This window comes from Nerophis ophidion, linkage group LG03, assembly GCF_033978795.1.
Source record: "Nerophis ophidion isolate RoL-2023_Sa linkage group LG03, RoL_Noph_v1.0, whole genome shotgun sequence".
Classification (NCBI taxonomy): Eukaryota; Metazoa; Chordata; class Actinopteri; order Syngnathiformes; family Syngnathidae; genus Nerophis; species Nerophis ophidion.
In genome coordinates this window covers 16,025,590-16,045,746 of record NC_084613.1, presented here as the reverse complement: position 1 = coordinate 16,045,746, position 20,157 = coordinate 16,025,590, and positions in this window count along the sequence as shown.

The following is a 20,157-nucleotide window of genomic DNA, read 5'->3' as shown; positions in this document are numbered from 1 at the left end:
AGATGTGATGCGACACGAGAATTAAAAGAGAAGATCAGCTAATAATATTTGGCAAGATAAGTCAAAAGGCAAAATAAAATGAGGTTATATGAGCTCCAAAGTGACTGATGAGATGTGATAGGATAGGATGGATGGTCAGAAGAGATAAAATGACGGATGAAATGAGATATGATCAGTTGATGATAAGATGATAAGATGAGATATCTTTTTTGCAGGAGCACCAGTGTCTTGTCATTACACAGGCGAGCAGGGCTCAACAAGTACCGGTTCGCAATGGATGAGATGAATGAAATATGATAAGATGGATGGTCAGATAAGACATGATAAGATGGACAGTCATATGAGATATGATAAAATGGAGGAGGAGATGGGATCAAATGTATGGTAAGATTATATTAGATATGATAGACGGATGAGATATTTGATCAAATGGATGATAAGATGAGATAATATATAATTAGATGGATAGTTAGATGAGATGAGATATGATAAAATGAGATACTATATAATGAGATTGATAGATGAGATAAGATGGAGGAAGAGGGTTAGATGAGATGATATACCAGATAAATAAAAGTGGAAAGTTAGCTGAGATGAGATATAAAAGGATGGATAAGATGAGATACGAGAAGGATAGATGAGATGAGGTATGATAAGATAAGGATGAGATGAGATATAATGGATGGTTAGATGAGATGATATATGATAAGATGGATAATAAAATGAAACTAAATATTATATTGACGGAAAAGATGAGATATAATACGATGGAGGATGATATGAAATATAATGGATGTTGGATGAGATTCGATATGATAGGATGGATGATAAAATGAGATAAGATTTGGGATTGATGGATGAGATTAGATATGTTAAGATTGGTAACAAAATTCGATATGTTAAATGAGATGATACAGGAAATGATCAAACGGATGATAAGATGAGATATAAGCGGGTGGCTGGCGAGATGAGTTAAGATAAAATAAGAGTGATAGATGATATGGGTTTTAATAGGATAATTAATGAGATGAGATATAAGATGGAGGATGAAATGAGGTATGATAAAATTGATAGATAAGAGATTATAAGATGGAGGATGAGATATAATAAGAGTAATAGATGAGATATGCTAAAGTGGAGGATGAGATATGATAAGACGGAGGATAATATTTAATAAGAGTGATAGATGAGATATGTTAAGATGGAGTATGAGATGAGACATGGTAAAAGCGATAGATAAGGTATGATAAGATGGAGGATGAGCTGAGATATAAGAATGATAGATGAGATATGGTAAGGTGGAGGATGAGATGAGATATAATAACAGTGATAGATGAGATATAAGATGGAGGATAAGATGAGACATAAGAGTGAGAGATGCGATATGAAAAGATGGATAAGATGAGAGGATAGAAAAGATATGATAAGATGGAGGATGAGATACCAGTGATCGATGACATATGATAAAATGAAAGACGACATGAGACATGAGAGTGATAGATGAGATATGATAAGATGGAGGATGAGATTAGACATAAGAGTGATAGATGAGATATGGTAAAATGAGACATAAGAGTGGGGGAAGAGAGAGAAAGTTCTCCTGAGTTCCTACGGGATTGGAAAACATACACATGTTGTATTAAGATGAGGAATGACATTCAGAGACAAAAAAGGACGATGAAGTCAAGCAGACATGGAGGAAAAAAGTCACAGCTTAGTCTACTCTTTCAACACACACACACACACACACGTGTGTGTGTGTGTGTGTGTGTGTGTTCTGGCAATTCTGACTTAATGGGGACATGGCTCTGTTTACACAGTCATCTTTAGGGGATCTCTGACGGTCATTACTGCTAAATAGAAGTTTTCAGTAATGTCACAGAAGATGCAGGATTTGTTTTAACATTTAAGTGGTGAAACTTCCTATAAGAGGACAGCTGTAGTGCTGTATTCTGAGGATCATGTCATATTTTATTTGAACCTTTTTTTATTTTTTTTGACAGGGTCCTCAGTAGTCACGAACAAATTTGTGTTAATTATGCAAAATGATTTAAATTTGGTCCCAATGAACCATATTAACGATTTTTCCCCAGGGTCCCCAGCAAGTATGATCAGCACATTACTTCATCAATCCAGAGATTTAAAGACGTGTATGAGCTAACTGGGCAGTGGCCATTTTACATCATTTTTTTATGCCTCCACAACCTGTAGAAAGGGTGGTCCCCACAAGTACCGAACAACAACTTGGTCCCCATTCCAAATGATTAACCAGTGTGTGTGTGTGTGTGTGTGTGTGTGTGTTCTGGCAATTCTGACTTAATGGGGACATGTCTCTGTTTACACAGTCATCTTTAGGGGACCTCTGACGGTCATTACTGCTCAATAGAAGTTTTCAGTAATGTCACAGAAGATGCAGGATTTGTTTTAACATTTAAGTGGTGAAACTTCCTATAAGAGGACAGCTGTAGTGCTGTATTCTGAGGATCATGTCATATTTTATTTGAACCTTTTTTTATTTTTTTTGACAGGGTCCTCAGTAGTCACGAACAAATGTGTGTTAATTATGCAAAATGATTTAAATTTGGTCCCAATGAACCATATTAACGATTTTTCCCCAGGGTCCCCAGCAAGTATGATCAGCACATTACTTCATCAATCCAGAGATTTAAAGACGTGTATGAGCTAACTGGGCAGTGGCCATTTTACATCATTTTTTTATGCCTCCACAACCTGTAGAAAGGGTGGTCCCCACAAGTACCGAACAACAACTTGGTCCCCATTCCAAATGATTAACCAGTGTGTGTGTGTGTGTGTGTGTGTGTGTGTGTGTGTTCTGGCAATTCTGACTTAATGGGGACATGTCTCTGTTTACACAGTCATCTTTAGGGGACCTCTGACGGTCATTACTGCTCAATAGAAGTTTTCAGTAATGTCACAGAAGATGCAGGATTTGTTTTAACATTTAAGTGGTGAAACTTCCTATAAGAGGACAGCTGTAGTGCTGTATTCTGAGGATCATGTCATATTTTATTTGAACTTTTTTTTATTTTTTTTGACAGGGTCCTCAGTAGTCACGAACAAATGTGTGTTAATTATGCAAAATGATTTAAATTTGGTCCCAATGAACCATATTAACGATTTTTCCCCAGGGTCCCCAGCAAGTATGATCAGCACATTACTTCATCAATCCAGAGATTTAAAGACGTGTATGAGCTAACTGGTCAGTGGCCATTCTACATCATTTTTTTATGCCTCCACAACCTGTAGAAAGGGTGGTCCCCACAAGTACCGAACAACAACTTGGTCCCCATTCCAAATGATTAACCAGTGTGTGTGTGTGTGTGTGTGTGTGTGTGTGTGTGTTCTGGCAATTCTGACTTAATGGGGACATGGCTCTGTTTACACAGTCATCTTTAGGGGACCTCTGACGGTCATTACTGCTCAATAGAAGTTTTCAGTAATGTCACAGAAGATGCAGGATTTGTTTTAACATTTAAGTGGTGAAACTTCCTATAAGAGGACAGCTGTAGTGTTGTATTCTGAGGATCATGTCATATTTTATTTGAACTTTTTTTTATTTTTTTTGACAGGGTCCTCAGTAGTCACGAACAAATTTGTGTTAATTATGCAAAATGATTTAAATTTGGTCCCAATGAACCATATTAACGATTTTTCCCCAGGGTCCCCAGCAAGTATGATCAGCACATTACTTCATCAATCCAGAGATTTAAAGACGTGTATGAGCTAACTGGTCAGTGGCCATTTTACATCATTTTTTTATGCCTCCACAACCTGTAGAAAGGGTGGTCCCCACAAGTACCGAACAACAACTTGGTCCCCATTCCAAATGATTAACCAGTGTGTGTGTGTGTGTGTGTGTTCTGGCAATTCTGACTTAATGGGGACATGGCTCTGTTTACACAGTCATCTTTAGGGGACCTCTGACGGTCATTACTGCTCAATAGAAGTTTTCAGTAATGTCACAGAAGATGCAGGATTTGTTTTAACATTTAAGTGGTGAAACTTCCTATAAGAGGACAGCTGTAGTGTTGTATTCTGAGGATCATGTCATATTTTATTTGAACTTTTTTTTATTTTTTTTGACAGGGTCCTCAGTAGTCACGAACAAATTTGTGTTAATTATGCAAAATGATTTAAATTTGGTCCCAATGAACCACATTAACGATTTTTCCCCAGGGTCCCCAGCAAGTATGATCAGGACATTACTTCATCAATCCAGAGATTTAAAGACGTGTATGAGCTAACTGGGCAGTGGCCATTTTACATCATTTTTTTATGCCTCCACAACCTGTAGAAAGGGTGGTCCCCACAAGTACTGAACAACAACTTGGTCCCCATTCCAAATGATTAACCAGTGTGTGTGTGTGTGGGTGTGTGTGTGTGTGTGTGTGTGTGTGTGTGTGTGTGTGTGTGTTCTAGCAATTCTGACTTAATGGGGACATGGCTCTGTTTACACAGTCATCTTTAGGGGACCTCTGACGGTCATTACTGCTCAATAGAAGTTTTCAGTAATGTCACAGAAGATGCAGGATTTGTTTTAACATTTAAGTGGTGAAACTTCCTATAAGAGGACAGCTGTAGTGCTGTATTCTGAGGATCATGTCATATTTAATTTGAACTTTTTTTTCTTTTTTTTGAAAGGGTCCTCAGTAGTCACGAACAAATTTGTGTTAATTATGCAAAATGATTTAAATTTGGTCCCAATGAACCATATTAACGATTTTTCCCCAGGGTCCCCAGCAAGTATGATCAGCACATTACTTCATCAATCCAGAGATTTAAAGACGTGTATGAGCTAACTGGTCAGTGGCCATTTTACATCATTTTTTTATGCCTCCACAACCTGTAGAAAGGGTGGTCCCCACAAGCACCGAACAACAACTTGGTCCCCATTCCAAATGATTAACCAGTGTGTGTGTGTGTGTGTGTGTGAGTGTGTGTGTGTGTGTGTGGTGGGACGTGGATGGCGCCTGTGCCGGGTGGCAGCGTGTGAGAGTGGAAAATGAGATTAGCCGCTGAGGTTTGCTTAAATCCGCGCAGAAGAAAAGATCTCAGAGGAGCAGAGTTACGCAACATCTGAAATATTTGTGTGGTGAGTGCAGCAGGTGTTAAGGTCAGTACGCAGTGTGGCAAAGACTTGAACACGGATAAACCTGATGTCATCACTGCTAACATGCTAACACGCTAAAATGCACAAACATGTTGGACAACTGTATGCTTCCAACCTTTGTTGGAACCCAGGAGAACTATGTCTCATCTATCACTCTCATCATATCTCATCTATCACTATTATTATATATCATCTCTTCCTCCATCCTATCATATCTCATCTCATGCGCCATCTTATCACATATATCATATCTCATCATCCATCTTATCAATCACTCTAAACATATCTCATCTCATCCTCCATCTTATTATATCTCATCTATCACTCTTAACATATCTCATCTATCACTCAAATCATATCTCATCCTCCATCTTGTCATATCTCATCTATCCCTCTTATTATATCTCATCTCATCCTCCATCTTACCATATCTCATCTATCACTCTTAACATATCTCATCCCATCCTCCATCTTATATCTCATCTATCCCTTTTGTCATGACTCATCATTCATCTATTATCTCATCTATCATCATCCATCTATTATATCATCTATCACATTTATATCTAATCTCATCTATCATTCTTGTACCTCATATCAACCGCCATAAAATCATATCTCATCTCATACTCCATTTTACATCACATGCATCACTCTTATACCTCATCTACCACTTTTATCATATCTTATCTTATTACAGCTCATCTATCACTCTTATATGTCATCTTCCATATTATTATAACTCATCCATCATTCCTATCATATCTTATCTCATTTTCCATTATATCTCATCCATCACTCTTAATATATCTCATCTCTTCCATCTTTTCATACCAAATCTATCACTTTTATGATATTCCCTCTTATATCAGCTATCACTCTTGTCTCATCAGCCATCATATGTCTCACCATCTATTTTATTATATCTCCTCACATCTATCACTGTTATAATAGCTTATATCATCATCCATCTTATTATATTTAATCGTATTACTCTTATTATGTCCTATCTCGGTCATCTTATTATATCTCATCTCATCTCTCACTATTGTATCTTATCTCATCAGCCATCTTATTACTTGGTCTCTCATCTCATCAGCCATCTTATTATATCTCATCTTGTGTTTACTCTTATTCAATCATCTTATTATATCTAATCACATCTAGCCCTGTTATATCGTATCTCATCAGCCATCGCATTATACATTATCTCATTATATCTCATCTTATTTATTACTCCTATTATACATTATCTCATCAGCCATCTTATAGCCTGTTTTGCCACCATACACCTCAGCGTCTCGGTGCTTGACACATGCTAACTGTTAGCACGCTAACACTTGGAGTTAGCATGCTAACATTAGCATGCGTACTTATTTTTTAGCCTGTTTTGCCACCATACACCTCAGCGTCATATAACTTGGTACTTGACACATGCTAACTGTTAGCACGCTAACACTTGGAGTTAGCACGCTATTATTAGCATGCTTACTTCTTTTTTAGCCTGTTTTGCCACCATACACCTCAGCGTCTCGGTACTTGACACATGCTAACTGTTAGCACGCTAACACTTGGAGTTAGCATGCTAACATTAGCATGCGTACTTATTTTTTAGCCTGTTTTGCCACCATACACCTCAGCGTCATATAACTTGGTACTTGACACATGCTAACTGTTAGCACGCTAACACTTGGAGTTGGCACGCTATTATTAGCATGCTTACTTCTTTTTTAGCCTGTTTTGCCACCATACACCTCTACGTCATATAACTTGGTACTTGACACATGCTAATATTTAGCATGCTAACTTTTAAAGCAAATTTTACACGCGCTTGTCTTGTAGACTGAAATGTGAACATTTCTACTGACACAGATGATATAAATGTTCTTTTTCAATACTTTGTAAGTAAAGGCTGAAGAGTTATGACGTCCTGTCACTTTTTACGGTACGTAGTATGAGCGCGGTCATGTGACTGCTCGGCTGCGTTGGATTGGTGAAATGGAGTACTTCAAAATAAGATCCGCCAAACTTTGTGGTCCAAGAACAAAGATGGCCAACTAGCCTGCTATGGAAGCATTATCGCTGTGTATACGTAGTTTTACGTCGCACAAAGTTGGTCCGAACGGGCAGGTATTGAAGGCCTACTGAAACCCACTACTACCCACCACGCAGTTTGATAGTTTATTTATCAATGATGGAATATTAACATTGCAACACATGCCAATACAGCCTTTTTAGTTCACTAAATTGCAATTTTAAATTTCCCGGGAGTTTCTTCTTGAAAACGTCGCATAATGATGACGTGTACGCGTGATGTCACGGACCGTTAGGAAATATGAGCGCTGCACACACGCACAGCTAAAAGTCGTCTGCTTTAACAGCATAATTACACAGTATTCTGGACATCTGTGTTGCTGAATCTTTTGCAATTTGTTCTATTAATAATGGAGAAGTCAAAGTAGAAAGACGGAGTTGGGAAGCTTTAGCCTTTAGCCACACAAACACACGGTGATTCCTTGTTTAAAATTCCCGGAGGTGAAACTTTCCTATGGATCACAGCGGTCAAGCGAGCATGGATCCCGACCGAATGTCAACCAGCAGGTTTCGGTGAAAAAATTGTGGTAAAAAGTCGCTTCTTACCGGAGATCAGCTGAGCTTGTCCCGTCCATAAAGCTGCCGTCGACTTCCATCAGACATTGGCGTCAAGACACCCGTGGACAGACACCTCCGACTATCAGGTACTGTTAAACTCACTAAAACACTAGCAACACAATAGAAAGATAAGGGATTTCCAAGAAGTATCCTAGTAAATGTGTCTAAAAACATCTGAATCCGTCCCAATGCAATCGTTTTTTTTTGTTTTTTGTTTTTTTTATTTCTAGTCCGTCGCTATCAATATCCTCAAACACGAATATTTCATCCTAGCTCAAATTAATGGGGAAATTGTCGTTTTCTCTGTCCGAATAGCTCTTTTTGTTGGAGGCTCCCATTAAAAACAATGTGAATATGTGAGGAGCCATCAACATGTGACATCATCGTCTGCTACTTTCGGTAAAGGCAAGGCTTTTCTGTTAGCGACCGAAAGTTGCAAACTTTATTGTGGATGTTCTCTACTAAGTCCTTTCAGCAAAAATATAGAAATATTGTGAAATGATCAAGTATGACACATAGAATGGACCTGCTATCCCCGTTTAAATAAGAAAATCTCATTTCAGTAGGCCTTTAAAGATCACGTGACCAGCCGGGGGCCCCACATCGACGTTAAGTGCACGCGTTTCAGCTCCGCTGGGAATCGAACCGCCGAACTCAGCAGTGGCGAGTGACTTGCGAGCTGCGCAGGACACTCGATCCGAATTCTATCAGCGGACAGGAAAAGTTAAAGGAGGACGGCGGGGAGTGCTGAAGGGTGCATTCTGGGAAGTGTTCCGCATGGCGCTCCATGAGGCATGGAGGAAGTGTGAAGGAAAACACATGGAAGTGACAGCTGAACACGCGCATACACATCACATTACAACACACACACACACACGCGCACACACAATGCAGTTTAGAGAGTGTTGAAAGTGTGTGCGATATAAGACACTAACAGACAACAAGTTTGACTTCTGCAAAACTCTTGAAACTTCAGCACAGTGAGCATCTAAAAGACTTTGGTTCTAAAAGTGTGCTGATAAACCTAGAACAGGAAATGGTACTTCCTGTGATGAAGGACATGTTCTGAATTCTACCCAGCAGATGTCAACATGAATACGTTTTATATACACGAACATGAATACATATACATGTTGGTGTGTATTTACACATGAATACATACATTATAAATACAGAGACCAGGTTCCCTTCCAGTGGAATTTTCTCAGAGTGGAACATTTTCCAAGTAAAAATGTTCTCCACGTGGAACATTGTCCAAGGGAAATATTTCCCAAGTGAAAATGTTCTCCAAGTGGAACATACTCCCATTGCAAGTTTCTCCAAGTGCAAGGTTCTCCCAGTGGAACGTTGTCTTACTGGAACTTTGTCCCAGTGGGAACATTGTCCCAGTGGAACGTTGACCAAGTCAAATTTTGACCCGGTGGCATGTTCTCCAAGTGGAATGTTCTCCCAGTGGAACGTTGTCTTACTGGAACATTGTCCTAGTGCAGGGGTCTGGAACCTTTTTGGCTGAGAGAGCCATGAAAGTCAAATACTTTAAAATGTATTTCTGTGAGAGCCATATTATATTTTTTAACACTGAATACAACTGAATGCATGCCTTTTTTAAGTAAAACCAACATTTTTAGAGAATATTAATAGTCTCTAATTATTTTTAATAACATTGTGATTTCTTGAACAGGTGCGGTAGAAAATGGATAAATGGATTAAAATGCATGAGAATGTTTTATATTTTGAACATTATTTTTAACATTGTGATTACCAGCGGAATTATTCATTACTTACCGTGTTAAGCAATGTCAGCTAAGATTTATCTGAGAGCCAGGTGCAGTCATCAAAAGAGCCACAGGTTCCCTACCCCTGTCCTAGTGGAATGTTCTCCAAGTGAAATGTTCTCCAAGTGGAACATTCTCCCAGTGTAATGTCGTCCAAGTGAAATATTCTCCAGTAGAACATTGTCCCGGTGGCATGTTCTCCAAGTGGAACATTGTCCCAGTAGAACCTTCCCCTAGTGGAACGTACTCCCAGTGAAATGTTCTACAAGTGCAACGTTCTCCCAATGGAATGTCGTCCAAGTGAAATATTCTCCCAGGATAACATTGTCCCGGTGGCATGTTCTCCAAGTGGAACATTGTCCCAGTGGACCATTGTCCTAGTGGAACGTACTACTAGTGCAAGGTTCTCCCAGTGGAACGTTGCCTTACTGGAACATTGTCCCAGTGGAACGTTGATCAAGTGATATGCTGACCCTGTGAAACATTCTCCCAGTGGAACATTCTCCAAGTGAAATGTTCTACAAGTGCAACGTTCCCCCAGTGAGATGTCGTCCAAGTGAAATATTCTCCCAGTAGAACATTGTCCCGGTGGCATGTTCTCCAAGTGGAACACTGTCCCAGTGGAACATTCCCCTAGTGGAACGTACTCCCAGTGCAAGGTTCTCCCACTGGAACGTTGTCTTACTGGAACATTGTCCCAGTGGAACGTTGATCAAGTGATATGTTGACCCTGTGAAACATTCTCCCAGTGGAACGTTCTCCAAGTGAAATGTTCTACAAGTGCAACATTCTCCCAGTGAGATGTTGTCCAAGTCAAATATTCTCCCGATAGAACATTGTCCCGGTGGCATGTTCTCCAACTGGAACATTGTCCCAGTGGAACGTACTACTAGTGCAAGGTTCTCCCAGTGGAACGTTGCCTTACTGGAACATTGTCCCAGTGGAACGTTGATCAAGTGATATGCTGACCCTGTGAAACATTCTCCCAGTGGAACATTCTCCAAGTGAAATGTTCTACAAGTGCAACGTTCTCTCAGTGGGATGTCGTCCAAGTGAAATATTCTCCCAGTAGAACATTGTCCCGGTGGCATGTTCTCGAAGTGGAACACTGTCCCAGTGGAACATTCCCCTAGTGGAACGTACTCCCAGTGCAAGGTTCTCCCACTGGAGCGTTGTCTTACTGGAACATTGTCCCAGTGGAACGTTGATCAAGTGATATGTTGACCGTGTCAAACATTCTCCCAGTGGAACGTTCTCCAAGTGAAATGTTCTACAAGTGCAACATTCTCCGAGTGAGATGTTGTCCAAGTCAAATATTCTCCCGATAGAACATTGTCCCGGTGGCATGTTCTCCAACTGGAACATTGTCCCAGTGAAACATTCCCCTAGTGGAACGTATTCCCAGTACATGGTTCTCCCAGAGCAAGTTTCTCCAAGTGGAACGTTGTCTTACTGGAACATTGTCCCAGTGGAAGGTCAATCAAGTGAAATGTTGACCCTGTGGAACATTCTCCCAGTGGAATGTTCTCCAAGTGAAATGTTCTACAAGTGGAAGGTTTTCCCAGTGGAATGTCGTCCAAGGGAAATATTCTCCCAGTAGAACACTGTCCCGGTGGCATGTTCTCCGAGTGAAACGTTGTCCCAGTGGAACATTCCCCTAATGGCACGTTCTCCAAGTGGAATGTTTTCCCAGTGGAACGTTGTCCCAGTGGACTGTTGTCCAAGTGGACTGTTGACCAAGTGGAATGTTGTCCCAGTGGCATGTTTTGCAAGTGAAACTTTGCCCCAGTGAAACGTTCTCCCAGTGGAACATTTTCCCAGTGGAACGCTGCTCCAGTGGAACGTTCTCCGAGTGAAATGTTTTTACCAGTGGAGCATCATCAATTGGGAGCGTGGAGGCGTCGATGGTGGACAAGGTTGTCACCTTTTGTGGCAGAAATGTAGCAGACTGCTTGGACCACCAGAGTGGACAACAAGGTGGTTAGGGGCCGACAACAAGGTGGACAACAAGGTGGTTAGGGGTCGACAACAAGGTGGACAGCAAGGTATTAAAGTTAAAGTACCGATGATTGTCACACACACACTAGGTGTGGTAAAATGTGTCCTCTGCATTTGACCCATCCCCTTGATCACCCACTGGGAAGTGAGGGGAGCAGTGGGAAGCAGCGGGGCCGCCAACAAGGTGGACAGCAAGTTGATTAGGAGATGACAACAAGGTGGACAACAAGGTGGTTAGGGTCCGACAACAAGGTGATTAGGGGACGACAACAAGGTGGTTAGGGGTCGACAACAAGGTGGACAACAAGATGATTAGGGGCCGACAACAAGGTGGACAACAAGATGATTAGGGGACGACAACAAGGTGGTTAGGGGTCGACAACAAGGTGGACAACAAGATGATTAGGGGACGACAACAAGGTGGACAACAAGATGATTAGGGGACGACAACAAGGTGGACAACAAGGTGATTAGGGGCCGACAACAAGGTGGACAACAAGATGATTAGGGGCCGACAACAAGGTGGACAACATGGTGGTTAGGGGGTGACAATAACGTGGACAACAAGGTGGTTAGGGGCCGACAACAAGGTGGACAACAAGGTGGTTAGGGGCCGACAACAAGGTGAACAATAAGGTAGTTAGGGGCCGACAACAAGGTGGACAACGATGATTAGGAGCCGACAACAAGGTGGACAACAAGGTGGTTAGGAGCCGACAACAAGGTGGACAACAAGGTGGTTAGGAGCCGACAACAAGGTGGACAACAAGATGATTAGGAGCCGACAACAAGGTGGACAACAAGGTGGTTAGGAGCCGACAACAAGGTGGACAACAAGATGATTAGGAGCCGACAACAAGGTGGACAACAAGGTGGTTAGGAGCCGACAACAAGGTGGACAACAAGATGATTAGGAGCCGACAACAAGGTGGACAACAAGATGATTAGGAGCCGACAACAAGGTGGACAACAAGATGATTAGGAGCCGACAACAAGGTGGACAACAAGGTGGTTAGGGTCCGACAACAAGGTGGACAACAAGGTGGTTAGGAGCCGACAACAAGGTGGACAACATGGTGGTTAGGGGCCGACAACAAGGTGGACAACAAGTTGGTTAGGGTCCGACAACAAGGTGGACAACAAGATGATTAGGGGCCGACAACAAGGTGGACAACATGGTGGTTAGGGGGTGACAATAACGTGGACAACAAGGTGGTTAGGGTCCGACAACAAGGTGGACAACAAGATGATTAGGGGACGACAACAAGGTGGACAACAAGATGATTAGGGGCCGACAACAAGGTGGACAACAAGGTGGTTAGGGGCCGACAACAAGCTGGATTACAAGGTGGTTAGGGTCCGACAACAAGGTGGACAACAAGGTATTAAAGTTAAAGTACCAATGATTGTCACACACACACTAGGTGTGGTAAAATGTGTCCTCTGCATTTGACCCATCCCCTTGATCACCCACTGGGAAGTGAGGGGAGCAGTGGGAAGCAGCGGGGCCGACAACAAGGTGGACAGCAAGTTGATTAGGGGATGACAACAAGGTGGACAACAAGGTGGTTAGGGTCCGACAACAAGGTGATTAGGGGACGACAACAAGGTGGACAACAAGATGATTAGGGGACGACAACAAGGTGGACAACAAAGTACTTAGGGGCCCACAACAAGGTAGACAGCAAGGTACTTAGGGGCCGACAACAAAGTGGACAGCAAGGTGGTTAGGGACCGACAACAAGGTGGTTAGGGACCGACAACAAGGTGGTTAGGGGCCGACAACAAGGTGGACAACAAGGTGGTTAGGGGCCAACAACAAGGTGGACAACAAGGTGGTTAGGGGCCGACAACAAGGTGGACAACAAGGTGGTTAGGGGTCGACAACAAGGTGCACAACAAGGTGGTTAGGGGCCGACAACAAGGTGGACAACATGGTGGTTAGGGGGTGACAATAACGTGGACAACAAGGTGGTTAGGGGCCGACAACAAGGTGGACAACAAGGTTATTAGGGGCCGACAACAAGATGGACAACAAGGTGGTTAGGGCCCGACAACAAGGTGGACAACAAGATGATTAGGGGACGACAACAAGGTGGACAACAAGGTGATTAGGGGCCGACAACAAGGTGGACAACAAGATGATTAGGGTCCGACAACAAGGTGGACAACAAGTTGATTAGGGGACGACAACAAGGTGGACAACAAGATGATTAGGGGCCGACAACAAGGTGGACAACAAGGTACTTAGGGGCCCACAACAAGGTAGACAGCAAGGTACTTAGGGGCCGACAACAAAGTGGACAGCAAGGTGGTTAGGGACCGACAACAAGGTGGACAACAAGGTGGTTAGGGACCGACAACAAGGTGGACAACAAGGTGGTTAGGGGCCGACAACAAGGTGGTTAGGGGCCGACAACAAGGTGGACAACAAGGTGGTTAGGGGTCGACAACAAGGTGGACAACAAGGTGGTCAGGGGCTGACAACAAGGTGGACAACATGGTGGTTAGGGGGTGACAATAACGTGGACAACAAGGTGATTAGGGGCCGACAACAAGGTGGACAACAAGGTTATTAGGGGCCGACAACAAGGTGGACAACAAGGTGGTTAGGGCCCGACAACAAGGTGGACAGCAAGGTGGTTAGGGGCCGACAACAAGGTGGTTAGGGGCCGACATCAATGTGGACAAGAAGGTGATTAGGGGCCGACACCATGGTAGACAGCAAGGTACTTAGGGGCCGACAACAAAGTGGACAGCAAGGTGGTTAGGGACCGACAACAAGGTGGACAAAAAGATGATTAGGGGCTGACAACAATGTGGACAACAAGGTGGTTAGGGGTCGACAACAAGGTGGACAGCAAGGTGGTTAGGGTCCGACAACAAGGTGGACAACAAGATGATTAGGGGACGACAACAAGGTGGACAACAAGATGATTAGGGGACGACAACAAGGTGGACAACAAGATGATTAGGGGCCGACAACAAGGTGGACAACAAGGTGGTTAGGGGCCGACAACAAGGTGGATTACAAGGTGGTTAGGGGCCGACAACAAGGTGGACAACAAGGTATTAAAGTTAAAGTACCAATGATTGTCACACACACACTAGGTGTGGTAAAATGTGTCCTCTGCATTTGACCCATCCCCTTGATCACCCACTGGGAAGTGAGGGGAGCAGTGGGAAGCAGCGGGGCCGCCAACAAGGTGGACAGCAAGTTGATTAGGGGATGACAACAAGGTGGACAACAAGGTGGTTAGGGGCCGACAACAAGGTGGACAACAAGGTGGTTAGGGGTCGACAACAAGGTGGACAGCAAGGTATTAAAGTTAAAGTACCGATGATTGTCACACACACACTAGGTGTGGTAAAATGTGTCCTCTGCATTTGACCCATCCCCTTGATCACCCACTGGGAAGTGAGGGGAGCAGTGGGAAGCAGCGGGGCCGCCAACAAGGTGGACAGCAAGTTGATTAGGAGATGACAACAAGGTGGACAACAAGGTGGTTAGGGTCCGACAACAAGGTGATTAGGGGACGACAACAAGGTGGTTAGGGGTCGACAACAAGGTGGACAACAAGATGATTAGGGGCCGACAACAAGGTGGACAACAAGATGATTAGGGGACGACAACAAGGTGGTTAGGGGTCGACAACAAGGTGGACAACAAGATGATTAGGGGACGACAACAAGGTGGACAACAAGATGATTAGGGGACGACAACAAGGTGGACAACAAGGTGATTAGGGGCCGACAACAAGGTGGACAACAAGATGATTAGGGGCCGACAACAAGGTGGACAACATGGTGGTTAGGGGGTGACAATAACGTGGACAACAAGGTGGTTAGGGGCCGACAACAAGGTGGACAACAAGGTGGTTAGGGGCCGACAACAAGGTGAACAATAAGGTAGTTAGGGGCCGACAACAAGGTGGACAACAAGATGATTAGGAGCCGACAACAAGGTGGACAACAAGGTGGTTAGGAGCCGACAACAAGGTGGACAACAAGGTGGTTAGGAGCCGACAACAAGGTGGACAACAAGATGATTAGGAGCCGACAACAAGGTGGACAACAAGGTGGTTAGGAGCCGACAACAAGGTGGACAACAAGATGATTAGGAGCCGACAACAAGGTGGACAACAAGGTGGTTAGGAGCCGACAACAAGGTGGACAACAAGATGATTAGGAGCCGACAACAAGGTGGACAACAAGATGATTAGGAGCCGACAACAAGGTGGACAACAAGATGATTAGGAGCCGACAACAAGGTGGACAACAAGGTGGTTAGGGTCCGACAACAAGGTGGACAACAAGGTGGTTAGGAGCCGACAACAAGGTGGACAACATGGTGGTTAGGGGCCGACAACAAGGTGGACAACAAGTTGGTTAGGGTCCGACAACAAGGTGGACAACAAGATGATTAGGGGCCGACAACAAGGTGGACAACATGGTGGTTAGGGGGTGACAATAACGTGGACAACAAGGTGGTTAGGGTCCGACAACAAGGTGGACAACAAGATGATTAGGGGACGACAACAAGGTGGACAACAAGATGATTAGGGGCCGACAACAAGGTGGACAACAAGGTGGTTAGGGGCCGACAACAAGCTGGATTACAAGGTGGTTAGGGTCCGACAACAAGGTGGACAACAAGGTATTAAAGTTAAAGTACCAATGATTGTCACACACACACTAGGTGTGGTAAAATGTGTCCTCTGCATTTGACCCATCCCCTTGATCACCCACTGGGAAGTGAGGGGAGCAGTGGGAAGCAGCGGGGCCGACAACAAGGTGGACAGCAAGTTGATTAGGGGATGACAACAAGGTGGACAACAAGGTGGTTAGGGTCCGACAACAAGGTGATTAGGGGACGACAACAAGGTGGACAACAAGATGATTAGGGGACGACAACAAGGTGGACAACAAAGTACTTAGGGGCCCACAACAAGGTAGACAGCAAGGTACTTAGGGGCCGACAACAAAGTGGACAGCAAGGTGGTTAGGGACCGACAACAAGGTGGTTAGGGACCGACAACAAGGTGGTTAGGGGCCGACAACAAGGTGGACAACAAGGTGGTTAGGGGCCAACAACAAGGTGGACAACAAGGTGGTTAGGGGCCGACAACAAGGTGGACAACAAGGTGGTTAGGGGTCGACAACAAGGTGCACAACAAGGTGGTTAGGGGCCGACAACAAGGTGGACAACATGGTGGTTAGGGGGTGACAATAACGTGGACAACAAGGTGGTTAGGGGCCGACAACAAGGTGGACAACAAGGTTATTAGGGGCCGACAACAAGATGGACAACAAGGTGGTTAGGGCCCGACAACAAGGTGGACAACAAGATGATTAGGGGACGACAACAAGGTGGACAACAAGGTGATTAGGGGCCGACAACAAGGTGGACAACAAGATGATTAGGGTCCGACAACAAGGTGGACAACAAGTTGATTAGGGGACGACAACAAGGTGGACAACAAGATGATTAGGGGCCGACAACAAGGTGGACAACAAGGTACTTAGGGGCCCACAACAAGGTAGACAGCAAGGTACTTAGGGGCCGACAACAAAGTGGACAGCAAGGTGGTTAGGGACCGACAACAAGGTGGACAACAAGGTGGTTAGGGACCGACAACAAGGTGGACAACAAGGTGGTTAGGGGCCGACAACAAGGTGGTTAGGGGCCGACAACAAGGTGGACAACAAGGTGGTTAGGGGTCGACAACAAGGTGGACAACAAGGTGGTCAGGGGCTGACAACAAGGTGGACAACATGGTGGTTAGGGGGTGACAATAACGTGGACAACAAGGTGATTAGGGGCCGACAACAAGGTGGACAACAAGGTTATTAGGGGCCGACAACAAGGTGGACAACAAGGTGGTTAGGGCCCGACAACAAGGTGGACAGCAAGGTGGTTAGGGGCCGACAACAAGGTGGTTAGGGGCCGACATCAATGTGGACAAGAAGGTGATTAGGGGCCGACACCATGGTAGACAGCAAGGTACTTAGGGGCCGACAACAAAGTGGACAGCAAGGTGGTTAGGGACCGACAACAAGGTGGACAAAAAGATGATTAGGGGCTGACAACAATGTGGACAACAAGGTGGTTAGGGGTCGACAACAAGGTGGACAGCAAGGTGGTTAGGGTCCGACAACAAGGTGGACAACAAGATGATTAGGGGACGACAACAAGGTGGACAACAAGATGATTAGGGGACGACAACAAGGTGGACAACAAGATGATTAGGGGCCGACAACAAGGTGGACAACAAGGTGGTTAGGGGCCGACAACAAGGTGGATTACAAGGTGGTTAGGGGCCGACAACAAGGTGGACAACAAGGTATTAAAGTTAAAGTACCAATGATTGTCACACACACACTAGGTGTGGTAAAATGTGTCCTCTGCATTTGACCCATCCCCTTGATCACCCACTGGGAAGTGAGGGGAGCAGTGGGAAGCAGCGGGGCCGCCAACAAGGTGAACAACAAGGTGGTTAGGGCCCGACAACAAAGTGGACAACAAGGTGGTTAGGGTCCGACAACAAGGTGATTAGGGGACGACAACAAGGTGGACAACAAGCTGATTAGGGGACGACAACAAGGTGGACAACAAGGTGATTAGGGGCCGACAACAAGGTGGACAACAAGATGATTAGGGTCCGACAACAAGGTGGACAACAAGATGATTAGGGGACGACAACAAGGTGGACAACAAGATGATTAGGGGACGACAACAAGGTGGACAACAAGCTGATTAGGGGACGACAACAAGGTGGACAACAAGATGATTAGGGGACGACAACAAGGTGGACAACAAGCTGATTAGGGGACGACAACAAGGTGGACAACAAGATGATTAGGGTCCGACAACAAGGTGGACAACAAGATGATTAGGGGACGACAACAAGGTGGACAACAAGCTGATTAGGGGACGACAACAAGGTGGACAACAAGGTGATTAGGGGCCGACAACAAGGTGGACAACAAGATGATTAGGGTCCGACAACAAGGTGGACAACAAGATGATTAGGGGACGACAACAAGGTGGACAACACGGTACTTAGGGGCCCACAACAAGGTAGACAGCAAGGTACTTAGGGGCCGACAACAAAGTGGACAGCAAGGTGGTTAGGGACCGACAACAAGGTGGACAACAAGGTGGTTAGGGACCGACAACAAGGTGGACAACAAGGTGGTTAGGGGCCGACAACAAGGTGGACAACAAGGTGGTCAGGGGCCGACAACAAGGTGGACAACAAGGTGGTTAGGGGCCGACAACAAGGTGGACAACATGGTGGTTAGGGGGTGACAATAACGTGGACAACAAGGTGGTTAGGGGCCGACAACAAGGTGGACAACAAGGTTATTAGGGGCCGACAACAAGGTGGACAACAAGGTGGTTAGGGCCCGACAACAAGGTGGACAGCAAGGTGGTTAGGGGCCGACAACAAGGTGGTTAGGGGCCGACATCAATGTGGACAAGACGGTAATTAGGGGCCGACAACAAGGTAGACAGCAAGGTACTTAGGGGCCGACAACAAAGTGGACAGCAAGGTGGTTAGGGACCGACAACAAGGTGGACAACAAGGTGGTTAGGGACCGACAACAAGGTGGACAAAAAGATGATTAGGGGCCGACAACAATGTGGACAACAATGTGGTTAGGGGTCGACAACAAGGTGGACAGCAAGGTGGTTAGGGGTCGACAACAAGGTGAACAACAAGGTGGTTAGGGCCCGACAACAAAGTGGACAACAAGGTGGTTAGGGTCCGACAACAAGGTGATTAGGGGACGACAACAAGGTGGACAACAAGCTGATTAGGGGACGACAACAAGGTGGACAACAAGGTGATTAGGGGCCGACAACAAGGTGGACAACAAGATGATTAGGGTCCGACAACAAGGTGGACAACAAGATGATTAGGGGACGACAACAAGGTGGACAACAAGATGATTAGGGGACGACAACAAGGTGGACAACAAGCTGATTAGGGGACGACAACAAGGTGGACAACAAGATGATTAGGGGACGACAACAAGGTGGACAACAAGCTGATTAGGGGACGACAACAAGGTGGACAACAAGATGATTAGGGTCCGACAACAAGGTGGACAACAAGATGATTAGGGGACGACAACAAGGTGGACAACAAGCTGATTAGGGGACGACAACAAGGTGGACAACAAGGTGATTAGGGGCCGACAACAAGGTGGACAACAAGATGATTAGGGTCCGACAACAAGGTGGACAACAAGATGATTAGGGGACGACAACAAGGTGGACAACACGGTACTTAGGGGCCCACAACAAGGTAGACAGCAAGGTACTTAGGGGCCGACAACAAAGTGGACAGCAAGGTGGTTAGGGACCGACAACAAGGTGGACAACAAGGTGGTTAGGGACCGACAACAAGGTGGACAACAAGGTGGTTAGGGGCCGACAACAAGGTGGACAACAAGGTGGTCAGGGGCCGACAACAAGGTGGACAACAAGGTGGTTAGGGGCCGACAACAAGGTGGACAACATGGTGGTTAGGGGGTGACAATAACGTGGACAACAAGGTGGTTAGGGGCCGACAACAAGGTGGACAACAAGGT